Source organism: Amblyomma mixtum, chromosome 10 (genome assembly GCF_055824585.1).
Source record: "Amblyomma mixtum isolate Tamu chromosome 10, ASM5582458v1, whole genome shotgun sequence".
NCBI classification, from domain to species: Eukaryota; Metazoa; Arthropoda; class Arachnida; order Ixodida; family Ixodidae; genus Amblyomma; species Amblyomma mixtum.
In genome coordinates, this window is record NC_143021.1 from 141,847,277 (window position 1) to 141,863,511 (window position 16,235).

Sequence of the window (16,235 nt, forward strand, 5' to 3'; positions counted from 1 at the left end):
GTTGTTATTATGTCTGCGATTTTTACGCAGAGTGCTATAACACTTCTTGCAGGCCCTCATGAATATTTTCTGGCTATACTGGCACCGCAGTTATACTACTTTGCACGGAAAGGTTTCTCCTTTTCAAAGAAGCATCAGATACGTTTGAGCCAGAGTGTCTTCGAACCGCTGGTTACTGGATGTCAAGGTGTAGATAATAATGAGTAATGTTCTTTCCAAAGCAAAAATAGTCAGCAGCAGGCTCGTCTCTAGCAATTTGGCAGATTGTTCAGGCTTTCACAATTGCAAAGTTGAGCTTTGGTGTCAACAACCACTATTACTTTTTGTCCCTAATGCTGATATACTGGCAGTAGATGGCTTGATGCGAATGGTCAACACCTGCCATACCACTGTTGTAAAAGGAAAGGAGTTTTGGCTTTAAAAAAAATCTGTTTTTCTTGTGCTATAGGCAACCACCACTCTACAGAACACGTAGGCTCACTGCTATTATAGTTGCAAGCGATATTTACTATACTGTTGATCGTAGACTTCAATAAAAGCATGTAACCTATATTACTGAAGCAAGAATCGATGTTTCATGGCTGCTTCTATTTCATCGCTTTCTTTGGCCCGAGTGGACACTTCCTAACCCCGTTTTGGCGAACGGTTCCTCTAGCCCTAAATTCCTCCCAGTGGAGCGTTACAAGAATGTCTAGAGAGGTAAAAAAAGTACAAAAAAAGATGAAATGGTCACTAAGCGTTGAAATCACCTCAGGTGACGACAGGACAACACGCGCTTCCAAAAGTTTCATTTCTGAACTCAAGGACTTTCCGCAGACGGTGTGAATGGCATAACAGCAACTGCCTGCTCTGCAGAACCTTCAGTTCTTATAACCAAACTTTATTACAACCAATTAAAATCATACCATCATCATACAGAAGACCGCTAGCGGCAAGTACAGCAGCCTCCGAGGCCTTGCTGAACACAAAAAGTGATTTTTTCCCACAAATTGGAAGGAACCATAAGATCTATGAGCTGGAATAAATAGGCGCCGTTCTGCACACAGGAAGACCCAGTGTACTATAGAAAGTACAGCTGTATATAAATCATTGCAGAGCAAAAAACGCCAAAGTTACGGGGCATTCAAAGCATCCGTTGTTTACTTTCGTGTTTCGTGCTGCTCTATACTTGAAACTAGCGTAATATGTGCATAAATGCGGCCGTGAGAAAATTATAATCAAGCAACTACCGGTGCAGTTCGTGGGAAACAAACATCCTGAAATTTCACCACGGAAAGCTGACATACTGAGCAGAGGAAGTGCGCCAAATTAGTTAAGGGTGGTTGGCCAATCCCCTGTTGACAAAAGCATGCCCTACTTGAAAAGAAAATTCCAGTCTTTGGTGGTGAAATTATTAAAAAATTAACTGTACTTTTAAAAGTACGCTGGGCGCCAATGGGTTAATGGGCTTAACTCGCGCGAATTCTGCCACTCGCTGCTGTGAACGCGCCCTTAATGCTAATTCGCACTTGCTAGTCGCAAAGAGCATGCTACCAGCAGTCGCTTGCGATCAGGCAGGAGCTCAACAGACCCGTTGCTCACACCTGCAAGGGAGACCTGCGGGTCCCCTTCTCGCTTTATGGTCGCGTGAAATGAGAAGTCTTGCGACTGACGTCAATCGCGCGCTTTCGAGAGTTTTGTCTGCTTTGACCCCTGCTGCGCTCGGAGGACCCGGCCGTGCAGACTATTGCCTCCGGCCGGGCTGCCATTGTTATGGACATCAGGAACATAAACACTTGAGTGGAGTGGGGTCGTGCGGGGACCCTGGCGCGTGCCCCGAATTCCTGTTGTAATAAAGTTTTCTCTCTCTCTCTCTCTCTGCTTTGACCCAGTCTGGAGTCTGTGAATGCTAGGACCCTGGATCCTTCACCCTAGCGCTCGCTCCTCTAAAATGTTGTGGTCCCTCGCTATTAACAGTGCTGACACTGTGCTACGATAACCTGAGGGAAGAGGAGGATGTCGGGGCTGTTTTCATGTGGACCACGGCCATACAAGCTTCGTGATAATGCACAGGCGCGCTTCTCACGGTGGGCCTGCAAACCTGAATGCCGGCTGCTGGCATCAGTAAAAAGCGCTACTATTGTTTCTCCCGTATAGACTTAGCCCTGGGCTAGAGTATCGCTGACCAATATCGAGTCGTTGACACAAGCCACAACAGCATACAAACAAAATTTCTTTCCATAGATGCTTTGCTGCTGCTCCGTTGCGGCTCTCCTGGCATCTGCTAGCTTCGCTCTTGAAGGTGTCGCGGAAACCGAGCATAGCATTATTTTACTATGGGACGGGGTTCACAGTAAATCGGCGGCGAGGGTAGCACCTCAGCACTAGCCAGTTCCGAAGTGAATCAGCTACTGCTTCAATGCAAAACCGCCTAGGCTTAGCGACGAATATAGGGCAGCCAGGGAGCAGCGCGCAGTTCGTCGTCGGCGCGCCCGCAGGCAGCGTCGTTACCGAAAGCTCGACTTGCTCACAGATTCGCTCAGCAGCTTTCTACTGGCCTGCGACTGAGTGCTACTTTATGCACACGTTTGCATAGCAGGTTAAAAACTTTTGCTGCACGTATGCTAGGAATATCAGCAGGTTGCAGCGATTCTTAAGCGCGTCCTCGACGCCATCGTCCCCCGTAGTGACGCACAGGCTGAGAACTTCAACGGAGTATGTGCCAAAACAAGCGTTTCGTATTTCTCGGAATGATATGAAGTGAAAACACGATTTCGGCGATCCGCTTTCATGTGGGCTCTTGCTTGTGGAAGCACTCACGAACAGGATGCGGCAAGTGCGGGCCGCTGATGCATATTAGTTTCAGGTATCTACCTAGTTTCTTAACGCAGCTGATCTGAACGCAGTCCGCTTGTATGGGTCAAAAATTAAGCTGTCAGATTCAAGTTCTCCAGCGAGCATGCCAGTGTCGCGGAAATTAATGCATTGAAGCTGTTCTTTGTCGTACCACTCACGTCCAGCATATCCGCGATATTCGCCAGCTTGAGATACTGTGAAGTTTTTTCGATTTTTCATCGGAACTTAGTTATTTCAGCTGGCATCAAACGGAATTGCATTCCGTCAACAGCTTCTTCTGCGCCATCGTCTGCTCCTTTAAGTTGCGATGCCTTGTAATCTGGGAAGGCAACAAATACTTCTGGGTGGTTTCACTAAGCCTGGATGAATCGCATGATCGGTGAGTTCCGCTCTACGTTTTTCTACTACTGCTCTATATTCACACGCGTTATCTGTGTGCGGGTGTATGGGGATGATAGTGAAGACAGTCTGCGTGCAGCTTCCTCAGCTGCAATGCTGCGCCAAAAAAAGGGGGCGTATAGCTTGTGTGACAAGTGTTATTCTCACAGTCTCCATGTAACGTTTAGTGTGCTTGGCGCGTGATGGCCTTAGCTGCCTGTGTGCCTTTAAACACAACACAACGCGTGTTTAGTACTCAGGCGCAGTGGTAAATAAAAATGTCACCAGATATCAGAACAGATTTACGAAGGGGCTTGCTAACGCGGCGAAAAACTACAAATAATTTTTACTACACTCGAATCAGTGCGAAAGCATGGATTTGTAATACGTGGAAGACGACAATGAGCGGTCAGTGCCGCGCGACGGAGTGCTCTCGTTAGCTAACCGGTCCCCTGTCGATGCCTCCTCCAATCTGTCAGCCTGAATCTTATTACTAAATTTCCTCTATAAATGCTCCTTTTTCCAGCAGTTCATCACCTGGGTCTTGGCCACTCCCCCGTAGTGCGTATGTGCGATTTTATTTGAGGCCAACCAACCAACCAACCAACCAACAGACAACGGACTATTACGCAACAGCGCATACAGCTCGTTCGATCGAAAAGCCTTCGGTGCAGTAGCAGTCGCCACCGCGTGTCGGAAATAATCGAGGGCTGCGGAAAAAAATTCGTGTCATGGCAACTGCGTGCCGCAGAATGTTCAGGACAGTGTCATAGGATTCCGCGTTTCGTGCAGCGTAAAACCACTAGCTAAGTTAAAGCCCAGCTGGCGGCAGGGATTCGAATCGGCAACCTATAATCGGGAGATGCGTGAAAAATTGTACCATGGTAATTTGTGGTTCTACGTATTAATGACTGACTGATGTGTGTTAGGCGAAACTAGTTAATGAAAGCAATGTAAATAGTTAATGAAAGAAATGAAAATATTGCGGAAGGTGGTTGAAAGGTGTGAAAATGCTCAGAATAAAAAACCAATACCCAATACCTGATGGCGCTAATTAAGAAAATTTAATGAGTAATTTATCAATAAACAATTCAGGGAATTCAAAAAGAAAAAATACTTTCAAAGCTGCCAAAATGCTCAGAATGGAAAGCCTGACCCATTACGCCATGACGTCACACCCTTAAGGTGGAGCTCATGTGTCCTCTTGAACTTTTTTGCTTGGGTTTGGCACTTATCGGATTAGTGCTTACGCCTTAATACTCGTCTTCCTAAATTTCTCGGAGACACAGATCGCATATGTGAAAGGCTGGCGCATATTCCTCGCCTTGTCATTTGTAAACTTCTCAGTGCTTCCCCAATGGTAAAGGAGTTGAGACAGTATTATGTCAAAAATCCTTGCGTCTACCCTTAGCTGCAGGTGTCGATGCTTCCTCTTCTGAGCACTGCAAACTATCGGGGATGCAGCTGCACTCTTATTTAGGACTTTCTAGCTTTTTGCTATATCCTGGCTTGTGCAGCCCGCTTTCAAGTCGTTTGCCAACGGCTATGGTTTTTTATTTATATAAACTTTCTGTTATTTATTCTTCGCTTCCTGCTACCAGCTGTGCTGCCGGCGATTCTCCTAGCTCGGAACTCTTCCCAGGCACGGCACCCTACCCACAGACTATTGGGAATGGGGGGCATCCCACCGCTTCCACCACTGTTGGGACTGGGCCTCCGAGCGTGGTCACCACGGTTTTGACTGGAGCATCTCAGCCTGCTGCCTCTGTTGCGCAGAGCTGAGCCAAGAAACGGTCGAGGTGGCGGTGAGTCAAAAGACGTTTATGTACAATATCTACAACGGCTTCTTTACATGATAGGCACAAGGGCTGAGAGCACAATGGGCTAGCAGAAAGAAGTATACGGCGGCCCCGGGAGAGCTTAGCTCCGGCGTGATGGCTCGTCTGCTGCACGTCTGCTGCTCGGACTCAGCGCGGCTCCGTTTTTATAGCCGCCGCTGACCGTGGTGGCAGCCTGCCGTTCAAACTCTCCAATCAGGTCACGGCATTGGCCACCGTTCAAATTAGACGAATGGTCGAGAGGGCACGGCCGTTGAAGGTTTGCAGACTGCAAAGGGCGGCCGGCGAAGCGTCGTTGCAGTCTCCAGCCGGCAGTGAGGGGAAGGAGGATGGGTCTGTGCCGGCGAGCCAGGATGATTCTTGCTGCAAGCCGAGACATGCCCGATGAGAGTGCGTGCTTGTTTTGCGCGCCGGCGGGCGCACGGCGCTGGTTTCAAGAGAGGACAGCGGAATGTGGGCTGGAGCACAACAATGCCTCCTTGCATTACACTCACCAGCGTTCCTTCGGTATTTTTAGTTTGTCCTGATCTTACTTGCTTCACAACTCGACGAATTTTGTGCAGTTTTTAACCGTATGCAGATTTCTTAAATGCATTACCAATTTCTGTGTGATGCTAAGCTGTGACGTGAGATATCGGGCTTCTTGCTAGTGATGGCATGCCTGTTTCAAATCTCTCTTATCATTTACGAAATGCAGACTTGTCGCAATGTTCAATGTAAGAATACCTTAGACGCTGGTGCAAGACACCCTGGTGGGAATTAATGAAAACCTGCGCATTCTATATTCGAATGGCTATGACCTTTTCATCACGCATAAAATGCAGTGGTTTTCCCGCCAGCTCATCTTTCAATGCGGCTATGAGAGCCATCCTCGCTCTCCTCAAAGAATGTATATGGGTGCATTACATATAATCTATTCATTTCTTCTGTCATGGGCTATCTCATCGCTTTTTATTTTCTTATATTAATTCCTATTTTTCATTTTAAAGCAGTGGACAATTTCTTTTCTCGTCATTCAATACATTGTTACCGGCACTGACAGCTATTGGTCTGTATGTATTCATTTGCAGTCGCCAGCCGACGGCATCTGCAGGGTCATGCGGTGCTTCCTGCCTTCGGTTGGGCCATCCCTCCTCGGCCGTTCATGGTAGTTATCTTTTTCATTTACGCGTACTTTACGTGCAAGTTTATAAAAATATTCTCAACATAGGTTCACTGCCATGTTTAGAAAAGCATGCAGAACATTACACGGGACTGTACAGCTGAACCTTAGCTGATAATTACATTAACTGTAAATTTGCACAAAATATAGTAGCTCACGCAGCTCTTGACACAGTGCTGTTAACAAAAATAGCTGAGCCTGCTTCAGGTGCAGTGCCTATTGCTCACCTGTTATGCATATTGGTCCTCTAAAAGTAACAAAATGTTTGTTTACACCTTTAAAAACGTTGTGATCTACAACAATACTTTAATGGTGTTGAAGGCACGTACACCAAAATGTCACTCGGTATGTAACATTGAACGGTCACACCAATTCTTGTATGACATAGCATCCTTGGAGTGTACTCGGCAAGCTGCTGCCAGCAGAGATGTATTGCTGGTTTATTGCTACGGCATGTGATTATAATGTACAGTTTGTTCCTCTACGTTCTGAAAGTTGTATGCTTGAAAATTTTAAAATTGGTTAAAGTCACTCTATTAAAAAAAGCACCGGAATAAGCTGACGCGATAAAACGGCGGTTGCCGCCGAGATTTTGAGGCTCCAGGGTGATTTTGTCAGAACACCCGCATTTCACTCCCGGAAAAAAAGATTGTCTTTCTTTCTAGATGTGTTTGACCTAGCCCTGATTTTACATACGTGTTACGTGCCCTGCCTTTTCCGTCAACTTCCCTTTTCTTGCATTATTTTGTTTCTACCGCATGTTTTTTATTGCTACTGCACCTTTCTTTTCCTACTACGCTTGATCTGTGTGTGCTTCTATGGTTTTTATTCCTTTTTTATCGGACCAGTTCTTAAATATTCTTTTGGGCAAACCTACCCACTCTTTGACGTGTTGGCGGTCTTTTAAATTTAAAATTTTCCTCTCACCTTGTTCAGGTTTTATCCTTCTTTATCGTCTGGTTTTTGTTTGTAGTTTTTGTTGTTTTTCGACCACTTCTCATATTACTTCGTGTTGCTACAAGCACATAAAAACGCTGCCTGTTGGCGCCTGTGTTTTTGGTATATATGCTGTGTGTCGGCTGTTCTGGAATAAAGTTGAAGATCAGCGCCTGTGCCATCGCCTTTTCTGTTTCTGTCCCTTGTCCGTGTGCCTGAGTGTCGTCAACCGCAATCGATGCATTGAGCTGACTCATCTGCAGCTACCCATGTGTACGCAACCAAGTGGCTTCAAAAACAAAGAAGTACATGAAAAAAAATGATTGCTTAAAATTTGCCGCTTCTTTTATGTTTTCAGGAAAGCATTTGGCATTTAAAGGGCTAGGTGTGGGCTCTGAAAATCTAAAAAATTATGTGTTCCTTGGGGCTTTTAGTGAAATTTCACCTTACCTCACCTTCTAGCTTGTCAGCATGAGATCCGAGCTGTTACCCACAGTTTGCTTTTTTTTTTGCTCATTTATTGGTGGCCCCCATGTCTGAGAGACAGTGTCATAAGGTTTGGGAGACAATCTGACTTCTGCGTTGGCCTGAAGCGCAAGATTTTGGATGGGGGGGGGGGGTAGGTTAAGGGTGCAAACTTGTTGGCTGTAACTGCGGTTTGGCCATGATGGCTGGTCATTTTTTACTGTGACGCAGTGCCATTTACCTAATGCATAATTTGATGACGCAAGGACTTTTGCTTGTAACAAATGAACGTTCATTATAACTGCGGCCATTATAAATGTGCTTGACTAAAATGGGTGTCTGCGGGCATTCAGTATTACAATAATTTCTTTTTTCAGCTAAGACAAGACCACTTTTTTGGCTCATAGGAGATGCAGCTAGGAATTTGCTGCAAGGAGAGCACTGGAGAGCTTGCTTGAGCTAGCTTAAAAAACATATTGCAATAAATAAATTCATCATTTTTATTTCAATTAAGCTATGAGGCATTGTGCATGAATTACCCTGGAGTGCGCAAAGCTTGTGGCTTTTGACAGGTGTCTGTTAACAAGCTATGCATTCTTGTGCATGAGTTCAGAATACACAAACCTGTGCTAATTGACAGGTGATGGTTAACACAAGAGCTGCAAAGTGAAGACCTTGACACAGCGTATGAGGCACTACACAAGACAGAATACACAAGAGAAGAAAAAGACTACAAGACAATAGACAGAGTGCAGAAGACAAGGCAGCCCTTACAAAAATGGATATCAACTTTCTTCAGAATTTGTATTAACATTCTATTGACTCTAGTAACCTTGTAGTAACTTTTACATTCTATCAACAATTGTTCATACAACGTTGGTAGAAGTTACTTCTTTGTATGTACTCCTGTCAATAGAAAGTTACTAGAAAATAATTTTTACATTCTATGCACCTTTGTCAATACAAAGTTGGTAGACTGTTACTTCTTTGTATTTACTCCTGTCAATAGAAAGTTACTAGAAAATCTGGGTGCAGTTTGACACGTTGAGAGAAGTAAATGAACAAACTGCATGGTGTTACAGGTGATTAACACTATCTTGTTCGCATAATCGTGACGACATCTTACCTGATTGCATGGTGGAATCTGTTGCAGCTAGTCAACAATTTCACTATATCGAAAAGCGACCAACATTATTCGCAGCAAATGCGTTTGGAATGTAATCAGGATATGGGAAAACGTTTTAAAACAGAAGATATATTCCATTTTAATACTTTATGTACTTTACGGACTGCTGTGAGCAGAAATACTCTAGAAAGTGACAAAACATTTTTGGTCATGCGAATAGATGCCTCAAATCATATAGGCGAACACTTCAAAGCTATTAAAACAACCTTGAACACGAAACAAACATTACACTCACATTCCCTTAATTAGCCGAGCATATTCTAATAACATTCGTTGATAGGAAGTTCATACAATTTCCTTACTGCTTTCTATGTACTGCTGTCAGTAGAAACATACTAGACACTGACAGAACGTTTTATAGTGAGAATAAATGCCTAAATTAATTAAGTACTCTAGCCTAACATGTCAATGCAACTAAAGCAACCTTGAACACGAAACAAACATTTGCAGTCATATTTTCTTAGGGCATATTTTATCAACATTTGTTGATAGAAAGTTCATACAATTTTCTTACTGCTTATATACTGCTGTCAATAGAAATATACTACGAACCGAGAAAGCATTTTGCTGATGCGAATAAACAAATAAAAGCCTAAAATAATCAAGTACTGTAGCCGACAACTTCAAAGCGACAACTTAGCTAACCTTGAAGACGAAACAAAAATTTGCAATCACATTCCCATAGGCGAGCATGCTGTGGTTTTTTAGAAATTTCAGCTCAATTTTCTCAATACTAGCTTTACTGCTTTCGCATTTTCGAGTGCGGGGAAAAGGGCAAAGTTCATAACAGAACATTTATCCCGAAATTCAGAAACGTGCCTTGAATTGAAGACATTTAGTGACAATTTTTGATTGTATGAAGTGTACGAAAAAAGTTACCAGCAAACGAAATAATTTTGGTACAAAGTGAATGAATTCATAGAATACTCAAGTATTATTGCCTCGCACTTCAAGGAAATTAAAAGAACTTTAAGAAAAAAGTAGGAGTTAGTGACATATTGTGTTACATAAGCGCAATGATGACTTCGTTACAGCGAATCAGTTTCGCTGATGGCTCATTCTACACGAAAACAATGCTTTCTGCTGCGTATTCGGCCTTAAATTCTGTACTCAGGCAATCAATAAACAGATTTAACATTTCAGAACTAACAAAGAATTTCAGCAGAGCTGTACAACAACTCTACCAATTCGAAACACGTTGGTGTTGCTATTGTTGTAATTCTTGATAGGTCATATTTTAACGTGCAGTTGAACAGTGATGTACCGTACGACGGTGCTAAAACACACTAGCGTTAAGAGCGTTTCACTCTTAGGTTTCAGAGGGATTACTGTTGCGAGCTACAAAAAAATTCAAGTTTAGCATTGCACCGATGTGTTTCCACACTCATTGAATGACACGTTCTCGCTAGCTCAAAAGGCGCCCAAATTATATCACCAGCTTCCTGAACCTCCACCGCAAGCAAACTTTCCCTGCACACTGCCCGCCATGCAAAAGTGCCCGGTACACTTTATGCCACTCCACGTGGGAGCGCCCAATTTAAACCCTCGCACTACCCTCCTACTCGAGCGACCAGCAATGGCTGATCGCACGGGACTGAAAACCCCGCGCGAAAAGGGCCGCACCGCTTAGCGCTCTGAGTAAATTCTGTGTAACGTGTGCAGGCTTACAGCTTCGAGAACTCAAGTTGCTTCGTTCCTCAGCGACTGTACATGCGAAATTTCAGGCAAGGCAATATTAATTTTTATTCATGTTTGGCGGCCGATACTATAAATAGAAGTATAGAGAAACAAAACAGGTAACAGCGGCCCGCTGTACTCAACTGCGGTAACAAGGGCTTTGCATGAGGAAGGTGCACAGCAATTGGAGCACTATAAGCCCTCATTCTTGACTTGTTACATTTTTCACTAGTACTGAGCCACATAGGAGCTTCCAGTATGGAAAAAGCTAGGGTGAGAGCAGCCCCCACTTTGAGCACCGCTAAAGCACAGGCGCAGTGCCTCTTCCGCATCTTCACTTGCATCTCCTTCAACGCAAACACGGTACGAAGCTGTGGCGAGGGAAAACGTGGTGATAGCTGTATTTTCTATCTTCCCGTAATGCAATGACTAAGGAATCCTGGAATAAAGTGTTGGGTTTTAACGTAGTCATACGGAGTAGACGCACGAAAGCATGTGTTCATTCTTCGCCTTTTCTTACTGCCATCAGCGGACGTGAGGCCGAGCCGAGGACCGCGTAAGGCAGAGGCAAAAATCAATCAAGGAAGCACACAAAAAGACTACGGTAGCGCGACTGTCGGCGGGGCTCGCTCGAGCAAAGAGCGTGCAAGGTGTCCAATGACGTGATATAAACACACACAAAACAGAGGCGATGCTGCAGCGCGGCCTTGAAAGTTTCGCGCGCCACGCTAGAGCGGCGTGCGAACGCTCGTGTTCCCTAGGTACACACACGTACACTAAATCGCATGAGCGAAGCTGTGTAGAGTACGCTAAGCCACACAATATGCGAAAATAAAAACCGAAACCAGTAGCGTTTGGCAACATCATCATCATTCCTTATTCTGCGACGCAGTTACGGGGAGCTGAGTTATAGCCTTAGAACTAGGCAGACAGTGCAGCCGTGCAGCGGCTGCGGCTTTCCTGGCCCCAGATGCGTCGCCTGTAGCTTCCCGGCATGCTGCCCGGTTTTCCAGGCTTTCGTTCGCAGCGCCGCCAGAAACAGATGCTTGTGAGTAGTGGCATTTTTTCACCTCAATCATTCCAATTTGCTGACTTTGTAATTGAAACAAAATATTTTGTCGTTTAATGCAACAAGTTTGTGGCAAGAAGGGCTTTATCAATTCTTTTTTTAACGCGTGTAAAGTTAGGCGACATTAGCACCATCTTTCCGTTCGCTGGCGGCGGATTGCGAGTCTCATGTTGGCCGCGCGCTACACTACCTTTTTTAGGACGCTGAAACGACTCTTTGTTGACGGGGTGCGACGGTTGTGAAAGGGTGCGTTTCTTCAGTTTGTTTGTGTTAAACGTGCGGCCTCGTTAGTGTTGTGGTAGTGTGACTAAACTCGGAAGGTGACAGGTGGCTCCAGTGCTGCGGAAGACGTTCTTACGCGCACGCAGTGCTCGAAAACTGCTCTGACGTACTGCACGCAACCACGCCGAGAGCGGCCGGCGCCCGATGCCCGATAGAAGAAACGGCTTGCCGTGAACGTTGACAAATGTAAGTACAAAACTGGAAAGTGACTTCTGCGATGTGTCGGGGGTATGATTGAGGGCTGCGAATGCATTTGGCTCGGTATTCACGTCTTGTTCGCAGTGAGGTGCAAAATGCGGGCACCCCGCGATCCTTTGCAGAGAGAAGGTGTTCTGACACGCTCGCTTGCCAACTATGCAACTTTTAACCCGCCGCCTCACGCTCTTAGCGTCAGCTCCTCGGCGCAGGAGTTATGTGATAGAATTTGGTTGCACGCCGAGAACTATGGGGTGCTGCTTGATTCGTTATTCCGACTGAACAGGAGCAGCGTGTGAAAAGAAGACCATAAGAACGAAAAGTGCTTGTAGCGTCGTGCGTCTTTTGATTCTGCTGCCTGAGTGTTTACTGGATAAGGAGCATTGCCCGTTCTACGTCGCAGTCACATCAAGTGCTGTGTTTCTTGATAGTTATGGTCAACGAAACGACGATTAAAAATAGCAGAACCATTCCATTGCAGTGCAGCTGAGGTAATCGCAGAAGGGAAGGTTTGTTGTCATTTTATTTTTTTACGTTCACTACATTTATGTCATTCCCCCATTTTCAGTCTGAAGCGATAAAAGTATAACGTGATTCGCGAATAATAGTTTTAAGAAAAGTATGACAAGCTTTGTAAACCATTTTTTTGCTAACTATTGGAGGCATAGTTAATTAATCATTAGCCTCCACTCATGAACACATTGGACTGAACAGCTAGAGGTTGTAATGGGATGTGGCTTCTGTGATGATGTTTATGAAAGCATGGCTCTAATGCAGCCTTTCTTCAAATGCACCCGCAGTCAAGCCCTGTACAGCTGCTCCACCGGTACCATCACGCTACTTTTGCACCAGCTTTCATCTGTCATCGAGCCAATGCTACCTCAACCAGAAGCAAATGACATCAAGACCTGCTGGTTCAGCCTATCAGCCATTGACACTGGATATCAAGCATGTGCCACTTGTAAAAGGATAGGTAGACAAGTGGGTATATTTTCCTTGTCTTTTTTAGCCTGCCAAAAATCTTCTGGTCCAGGCTCCCTCTCTCTTTCGTTTTTTTTTTCTTTTAAAAGAAGACCAAGAGAAAGGGAAAAGATATTGCGGGCATCATGAAAGCACTCCCCTAGTCAAGTGCATTGTGTTATAGCGTGAAATGCTTTTTATAGTTTTTTCCCTCATGCCTCTCGTGCTTGGAAATCTTGACCAAAGTATAGACCAAATTAAAACAATTATCTGCTTCATGACCTTTATACAGCAGTCTAAAAGCAGCAAATAAATTTTATAGGTTTACTTCAGCAGTACCTACCTCTTACAAGGTATGGCATGTTTGAAGTGAACCAGTGGTGTGATAGGCATGGCCTAACGGGCAGTGCATAATTGAATATTGGCGTTCAAGTGGAGCACTCTGCTTTAGAAGCATAGGTGTTGCTAGCATCAATAATTGATACCTTACCAGGTTATTCTTGCATTACGTGAAACCCTGTAAAGCTTATATTTTAGCTGTACAGAAGAAAGGCATTTATTCGATATGTCATGAGCATTGCTGAGGTTTTCTTTCACACTCCCTTTGTCACAACTGACTGCACTGTACAGTTGAAATGCATTTGGAATTGAGTATTGGTGCATTGTTATTTTTATTCATGCCGACGATCAGTTACTGATTGCATTACACTAGCTGAGCCTAAGTCAACAAATATTGCTGTGACCTTAACAAGACCCCTGGCTTTACTTGAACCAATGCATTTGATGTTGCCTTTCTCTCGTGCCATCAAGGTTTGTAATAAGCTGTGTAAATAACTTAATTCACTTTCTCGAGATATTTATTGCTGCAATTAGTGACAGGTAATTTCCTAAAGAACAACCTAAGTACACATTTTTATCTTCTTTGGAACACTTGCTTGCTTGTTTCCCTTGTATTCTTAACTTAAACAGATATGAGCAGGCCTCAGCACTGGAGGGATGTGCTGCGGGACAAATAAAAAACTACCAGCCCAGCTGCTCCCTTAGGGGCACGTTTCTGAGGCTTTTATCGCTTGTAGTTCTATGGAGCTTTACTTACAAGTATTGTATCTGACGCAGTATGTGCCTTAATATTTTGATTCATTTGCTTTAGAGTGTGCCACTCTTGCCCTGACGAACTTGCTCACCTTTGTACTCTTTGTTCATACATTTTCCCCTAACACCTGGTATAGCTCCAAAAGATACATTATCTACAGCAACATGTGCATTATATTGCAATGTCTTTGTGCCATCACTTTTGAAAACAAAAGCTGCCTGAATTTTTGTGCAGACAAATCAGAAACACAAAATAATTTTCATATTTGATGTCCTGCATGTTATCTTCATATGACTGGAATGGCTTTGTGGTAGCCTAATTAGGTGTAACACGTTAATGTCAGTTCCTGTGAATATCATTCAGTCTTCAAATGTGGGGGCAGAATTGAACACAACAGCATGTTATCGCTTTTTCTTGTTCAAGGACGCATTACATTTAGTTCTAGTCTTGTGACTGCTGCTTATGCTATTACTCAAGCCTTACCAAACTCACTCGGAGTGCTGCATTTTAGTGCACATTTAACTGATTGTTGCTTCTCCGTGTTTGATTCTATTAGAAGTTACTATAACTGTATACTTTGAATGTTTTCTTGTGCAGTTCTCTTGCTGCTGCATTCTGCCATGGAGGAGGCTACCTGTTCGTGCACACGTCTCATCACTACGACGCTACCTCTTCCGCTGGTGATGCAGACAAGTAACGACAGGGTTAATTGGAGAGGCATGGGAGAGGCATTTGCCCTGCAGTGGGCATAGTCAGGCTGATGATGATGATGAACAACAAGCAGGCTGCCTGATATTGAGGACAAGTGTCAGGGTAGTGCACCAACAAAGTCGCTTAAGCATTTCCGTGCTGATGCATTTTTATTAAAATCAGCTCATAGCTTGATATCTACATCCATGGGGACGTTTAGCATATGTTTGGCATCTGTTTGACTTTTAATTCACTAGTGTTTGCAGCCTTTAATGTTGGTCTTAAGACAGTGTAAGCATTGTCTCACTGTGTGGGATTTTTTAGCTGTTTTGGAGAGATATGTGTGTATGCATGCAGTTTTTTTCCACGGGTTTGTTATGTGGCTCATGGAACCTTCATGTTACAGAAGAAATTATTTCATTTCTGTGTTGTACAGGAAAGTGAGCAGTATTTATATGCACCAGGTGTTTCAGGGAAGAATAAGTAGTTTTCAAAAATATGGCTTTTGCTGCATAATATTACCAGTGTTAGCAGACACCAAAAAGCTGGTGAGGTGTATTTAGTAAGCTGGTTAACTAATTTCTGATAATTAACTTTTTAACTAACACAGGTTTGCAACTGGTTGCAGTTAGAGACTTTTAGCCAGTTGTTCGTAGTAGCCATATCAGTTTTTGGAATGTACAAAACATGATTACTTTCGCCGCTGTGGCTCGACAAAATTTGGCTGCATCGTGCGAAAATACATGCGCTTTTGAAAGCACACAGGGAAAGAAACCCCTCCAGTGCATGTAACTGCTACAAATCTCTAATGGCAACTAGACGCCTAACTCTGATAGTGAAGGAATCATATTCTTAGTGGTAAGAAACAGACACAACACCAAGATACACACACACACACACAGGACACCCGCTAGACTTCAACTATCTTTACTGGACACTTGTACGACATAAATATGTATCACTGAGCACACGCAGGTGCCTCGTCTTCCGCAACAGGTCTAACTACGCCCTGCCCTCTCCTGCAAGGCATACGGTTGCGCCGATAAACAATCTCTTTTTCTGCCAACGCCAGGGAGGGAGTACTTACACACGTCACCCGCCTCTTGAATACGAAAGACTTCGATAATTTCTCTTTCTTTTTTCTCGGCTCCCAGGCCTTTCGTATTCAAGAGGCGGGTGACATGTGTGTAAGCACTCCCTCCATGGCATTGGCAGAAAAAGTGATTGTTTATCGGCGCAACCGTATGCCTTGGAGGAGAGGGGAGGGCGTAGTTAGACCTGTTGCCGATGACGAGGCACCTGCGTGTGCTCAGTGATACGTATTTATGTCATAAAAGTGTCCAGTAACGATAGTTGAAGTCTAGTGGGTGTCCTGTGTGTGTGTGTCTTGGTGTTGTGTGTGTTCTTACCTCTAAGAATATGATTCCTTCAAGCCGTTACCAACTAGCCCAACTTAATGTTTAATGAAG

The 16,235-nt window shown here is 44.2% G+C and overlaps 1 long non-coding RNA gene across 1 annotated transcript; it reads left to right on the plus strand.

The window, feature by feature from the left end:
- Window positions 1–11,766: 11,766 nt before the first annotated feature.
- LOC149327135 (uncharacterized) lies at window positions 11,767–15,913 on the plus strand. The gene is made up of 3 exons (XR_016286051.1): window positions 11,767–12,014; window positions 12,824–13,004; window positions 14,674–15,913. It is a non-coding gene; the product is annotated as an uncharacterized LOC149327135 (long non-coding RNA).
- The last annotated feature ends 322 nt before the right edge of the window (window positions 15,914–16,235 follow it).